Genomic DNA, 6,410 nt, shown 5'->3' on the forward strand with positions numbered 1-6,410 from the left:
CTGGGCTTAGAGTCATTAAATTTGATATATAGGTAGGTAGCTGTACTTCTGGAATAACACATAGGCTACTTTTTATCCCGATATTCCTGCGGGATAAGGATAAAATCTTGAAATTTCAACCACTGGGTTTAGAGTCTTTAAATTTTGGACAGTTGTTCTTAACACAACTTTTGAATTTTGTAAAATCCCGGAATTTCAATTGTAACTACCAGTAGCCAGTAAGCCAGCCAGTAGCAGCCAGTAGGGCAATAGGGGTATCTTAGAAGCTAAATTTGACCCACTTCCAGAGGTCCGATTGACTTTACATTTGGCATATTTATGGAAGTCTGGTGACAATACAATAATCTGGTAGTGAAGTCCTGGTAGACCGACCTGGTAGAGTGACACAACCGTACCCCGTGCTACCAGTTGTTAGACATGTTGTGAGTTGTTGTGTCTAACAACTGGTAGCATGGTGTACGGTTGTGTCACTCTGAAGATGAGCTCTGGTTGAGTTCGAAACACGACAGTGTAGTGTGGTGGTGGTGATAGATGGGTTTGTGTGATTTGTGTGTGTTCTTACAGTGTGGAGGTGGAGGAACTGCATGAACACGCATATTTTGCATAAGCTTAGCTATCGTAAGGTCGCGGGTGAGCAAGGAAATTCTTTTAGTTCATTGATATTGGACCTCCGCAAAGTAACGCTTGATTCAATAAATTAAATAATTCTGTTTTTCAAAACTGTTACTTGTCAAAATGAAACTCTTCCGTTACGTTTCAAAAAAAAATACGTACCTAATGACCCAACTCTATACCCAGTTTTCATCTTCTAAAGAAGTGCAGCCTTAAAAGGATGGCAGGGAGACGAAAATTGTCGATAGCTACTGGAAATACAGAAGTATAGGTATCTGTTATCTGGAGTCGAGATTCAGCCGTCAAAGAGACAACCTCGCTTTAAAGGTTAATAAGTCGTGCTTGAAAAGTTCTTTTGTTTGAGGAATTCATTTTTTTCCGATCCTTTAATTAAGGATTCTATTCAGGTTTTGAACAGTCCTTTGCGAGCGGGAGTTTTTGTTTTGAATGATTCGTTATATTTGAAGGTAAATACAGACTTCTGTGTCGGGAGTCTGTTAGAAGTGAAATGGTGGTTTTTAATTTTGTAATTATAATGTTTTGTGATATATTCGTACTAGCTTTTACCGGCGACTTCGTCTGCAAATAATTTATTGCACTCTCGGGAACAGCTATTTTTTTCGGGATAAAAGGTGTGCTAGGTGTCCTAAGGTAATGTATGCCAAATTGCTTACATGGCAATTAAAACAATAAGTAGTTCAGGTGTGAAAGTGACAAACAAATTTACTTTCGCATTTATAAACTTTTGAGTAAGGATGTTTTAAGGGGACTCTACAAGCTTGTAGAGCTGGCGGTTATCTCGCGCAAAGAATTGGGATAGCTATATAAAGAGGTAATGCAGCCTGCGTTTTGGGGTCCATGCCAGTGACGTCTCGTGACGACGTGTTTGCCTTATAAGTAACTTATAAATAGGAATGTCGTTTGTTTTATTAGACAGTGGGATAATTTTGTTAGTATTTTTTACTGTAAGGATGTACATTTACTGCTTAATAAGTATATGTAATGAGGATTTTTTTAACCTAAATATAAACTACGCATCCGTAACTCGGCTTATGTTATGGATGTGCATGGGCGGCAGTGATTGCTTTCCATCCCCATGACCCACGTGCTAGCTTCCTCCCTATCATATAAAAAACAACAATATTCTAGACCCAATTACCTTCACATGATCACGTCTAAGTACACAGATAGTTTGAGTCCTGTAAACGGGCACAGGGTGCCAACTCCTAGAAACTCGAATCGCTAAACTCAAAATAAAAAGTTGCCAGAAAGTCGCTAAAATTAATTCCACCAGGAGCGAACGGACCCAGGACTTTGTCTGGGAGAGACACGACAAGAGTGCAATGGTGGTCTGAAAGGTTGGGATACGAAAAAAAAACAACTTCAATTAGAAGATTTCCGAATTCACTGAAATTGTTTTTTTTTTAATAGCTAAAGCTATAGCATAAACGAATAGAGCTTTAATTAAATAAAGTTTGGATGTGGTGCGCAAGCGCGTTTGTCGCTTTCCATATAGTATAGATCTCTTGGCACTGTATAATTCTCGTCGTCGTCGAGTTGGCAAAAAATGTATCCATTATGCGTCCTTGAACTGTTTAAAATTGTATTCCAAGATAAGTCGCTAAACCATTTTTGTCGTCAAAACTTTTTTTTGGTCGCTAAGACTTAAGCAAAAGTCGCTAGTTCTAGCGACAAAGTTGCTAAATTGGCTACACTGGGCACAGGCGATAGTTTTTATCCTGGAAAATAGCATAGCTCCCGCGAGATAGCGGACGAAGTCGCGGGTACTTCGAAGTTTATTTATTTCTTTCGAGGATCTCAGAAACGGCTCCAACGATAAACTTTGGATTTGAAATTGGTGTCTTGGGTTCATACCTCGGATAAATTTAAAAAGATCCTTAAAAAGTATTCAGTAGAAACTCTTCCATAAGACATAGTTGTAACAATAATTATAAAAGTTTATGTAATAATAAATTATACATTACATTATTTTATATTTTTATAGAGACTGTATCCTGCAGACAAACTGTGTAAACAGTTTTGCAGGGCTATGTGCAAAAAAACTATGTAAAAATAATGTCAAATAAATACTTTTTCATTCATTCAACAGTATTATTTTTATATTTATTTTTCATCATAATTCATTTACCTGAATGTATTGATACGTATATATTTATTTAAAATATGTTTATCCATTGCCTTAAGTTTTATTTATTTTATATAAAAGCATTGTTAAGCATTTTTAGTTCAAGTTTTTTCTGTTTAAGTAAGCATAACAATTAATTGTTATCTATCAATAATGTTTCATAATGTAGTCGAAATATTGCCATTAAACCTTATGCTATATAAGTTAGCGACGTATACAAAATGACGTTAATAACTTAACTTATCAAAAACAAACCAAACAAAGTTCAACACATCTGCTTTATTACCAACCCATTATCGTTATTCACTGTCACAAACTACTTATCACAAGAGTTGTCTTTTGCTAAACTCATCTCAACTCAATAAAGAGTATAAATGCGTAACTGCCATATTTTTACCCAACGGCCCGAAGTAGGGTTATTTATTTAAAATTACAATTGCGATCTTTATGTACCTACCTATGTGTGTGTGTGCGTGTGTGTTTTTTTTTAATTTTCCAATGGGAATCTAGTAAGATCCTAAAATTTCAGTTCCATTGTTAAATATAATAGTTCATGCAAGCGAAGCTGTACCTAGAGTCTAGTGGGAAATTTGATCGGAATTGTTAGAGCCGTTTCCATGATTCCCGATATAAATATACAAGAATTGCTAGTTAGACATTATCGGTCGATTCCGTGTTTCACTTTGATCTTAACGTTATGAAAACTCCGAGTCCTGCGTGTGGCCGTATTGTCTATCTCACTAACGCATTTACCATATCTTTCTACACTCAACCTATACCATATGACAAAAGAAGTGATGAAAACGATTGTGATTCCATTCCAAGTGTGTTAGACAATAATAAGGCCTCTGCTCATTACCACCATCGATTGTACTTTTCTAGAGAGAATGGCATGCGTGATACTCCGGTCATAAGAGCTTCGAGATCGCTGTCAAAAGGAAGTCGAAAAGCAATTTCCGTTGCCGTGAAAATTAACCCCAACCCTTTTCAAATTGACACGTTTGCCATAACAGCGCGTGCGGGGATGATAAAAATATCAATAATAAAATATAAAAAATCGGCTTCCTGAGATTCAGTGGGATTTTGAAGAGCAAGTCGGTCGGCATTTGAATCGGGTGTTTTAGAAACCCCATAAAGTCATATTTTTTCCATTTTAGTGGTTTTACATATTTGTGTTCTTCTTCGATAGCAATTTTTACTCCTATAGAAGAACCCCTGTAGTTTCACGATGTCCATCCGTTTGTCGGTACGTCCGTTAGCTTTGACACTGCTGGTACTAGAACTCTGTAATTATGTATGAAACTATGTAACAAAGTGGTTAAGTAAATGAAGTTTCGAACTCCTGCAATTACGGGCAATCAAGGCAATATTTAATATCACATAGACTATCTCTCAGAAACATCTGAATCGCTTTAGCTGCATATTAATAGAGTAGCGGTAGATATTTTTTGAATAACATGGGAACGCAAATACTCTTTGGCTGTTTATAGTATAGAATAGTGCCACGAGAATGATTACACACACAGATTCAGCTAAAATAACTGATTGCGCAAAAGGAAAATGAATGAAAATGAACGAGTAAATGTCAAAAACCTGCTGTCATTACCCACACGACCTGTTATAGCAGTGTTAGTAATCATTCATTTCAACTCTCGTGGCACTACCTATAAGTAGGGTTACTTTGAGTGAGTCAAAAGTTGACATCACTAAGTTGTAGCTTCCGGTTCCGATTATCTATTTTGTTAGTCACTTAACTTTAGTTACATACTACAGAATGTGTTAGAGAATGATTTACCTTGTGGGAAAATAAAATACCATTTTTGTTGATTTTAAACTAGTTTTCTCATTTGATTAACTCCAGATATTTTCGAGTGTTTTTTTCCTAATTATCAACAGTGATTGTATTATTCTAGGTTAAAGGAGAAATGCTAAAAGGAAGATAGAGTAATATACACATTTTATGATATAAGGAGGGCAAACACATTAAGCTCTAATCTACTGTTGGATGGTAAAAATCTGATTTTTAGAGAAGCGTGTTGTAAAAAAAAGTTTTCCTTGTATAAAAAAAAGCCCTTGAAATCTTAAAAAGTCATCCTGAAACAAAGAATACCTCGCAGAAAGTTTTAATCACGAGTCCAGCCAGCGTCGATGGTGCTCGACTCTGCTTCTTCAACCGGCCCAAGTTTCATGTTTTGGGGGTTCCGTGCAAACCTTTAAAAACCCACAGTTCAAGGGCGTGGTTTTATTGAGGTGGAGTAGAGCGGACACGGACAGAATCCGAACGATTAAAAAGGAGTCGATAGTTTGGCCCCAGTCTCCTTTTAAATGGGATAATGTGATGACAGATGTGGTTTTTCAATTAGGTGATTTTGTCAATTCTGTAGGTTCAATAAAAAAGTTTTACCCCTGTTTCACCATCCATTGGTTAAATTAATTTGACGGATAAATGTGATGCCGTCTCTGTTCGTTTTGTTCGAATAGACGGAGACGGCATCACATTTATCCGTCAGTTAAAATTAATCAATGGGTGGTGAAACAGCCCCTTAAAGTAAGTATGACTAAGTCCGTGCTGTGTCGACGTGAGGAGCCTCGAGAGAAGGGAGTGGGAAAACACCATAACTCACACCTAATCTAACAAGTAGGAATTAGGCAAAACAAGATTATGCGATATGAGTTTCGGCGATATGATAATTATGCCAAACAAATACTATGCAAAGCAAGATTATGCCTAAAAATTATGCAAACATGTAAAAGCTAGAACCGTAATTATGTAAATAGGTATAGCATTCGTACGTTGGCTTGCCTAATGTAATTTCTAACATACTTACTTATAAAATCTTTTTTTATGCATTACTGTGATCAAACTCTACGGAACCTCTGCTACCTTGCTAACTTGGACCCTTGAATGTGACCCAGTGTTCCGTTCCCTTGATTGGGCACTCGGGGCTGTCGAATCCTCCATGCAAACGATCTTGATAACGAGCTGACTGGGCTTTTGTGGAACGAATCTTGTTGGGAAAGATAAAGATTCCAGGTTCGAGTCTTGCTTGTGTCAAATTTATATCTCTATCTATACTAATATTATAAGGAGAAATGTTTTCTTTGTATTTTTGGATGTACGAAAGAGATGCCGACAAAAATCAGACCATGTCTTTGTATTAATCTTTATACAAATTAATCATTTTATATTCAAGACTGTTTCAAATTATTCAAATCGGACATTCCAATCAAAAGATAATTATTTTAATTGGATCTATTAATCATTAATTTGATAAAATATCAAATTGCTTTATTAATTATTATATATTCACATCTATCATTATAATAAACCAATAAACAGTTGATATGGGTTATCATAGTCGTAATTCGATAACATTACAGATTTGTCACTTTTGTGAATTTACTGGCACGGGTTTTACGTTATACTTTTTACTTTATCCCTTCCATAGAATAAAGCCGTTTTAGTGACTGTATTTTTTCTTTAAGGCTGTGAAAGAAGATTCGAACATTGTAAATAAGTTTTATTAAGGAAGGGTCACCTTATTTATTGCCCCAGGGCTAGCATTATAACTTAAATACTTATTGTTGTACACGTCATATACATGGTTATTGTATAAGTTAGAAATATTTTTAGTTCTATGAAAAGTATTTG

Source organism: Choristoneura fumiferana, chromosome 24 (genome assembly GCF_025370935.1).
Source record: "Choristoneura fumiferana chromosome 24, NRCan_CFum_1, whole genome shotgun sequence".
Classification (NCBI taxonomy): domain Eukaryota; kingdom Metazoa; phylum Arthropoda; class Insecta; order Lepidoptera; family Tortricidae; genus Choristoneura; species Choristoneura fumiferana.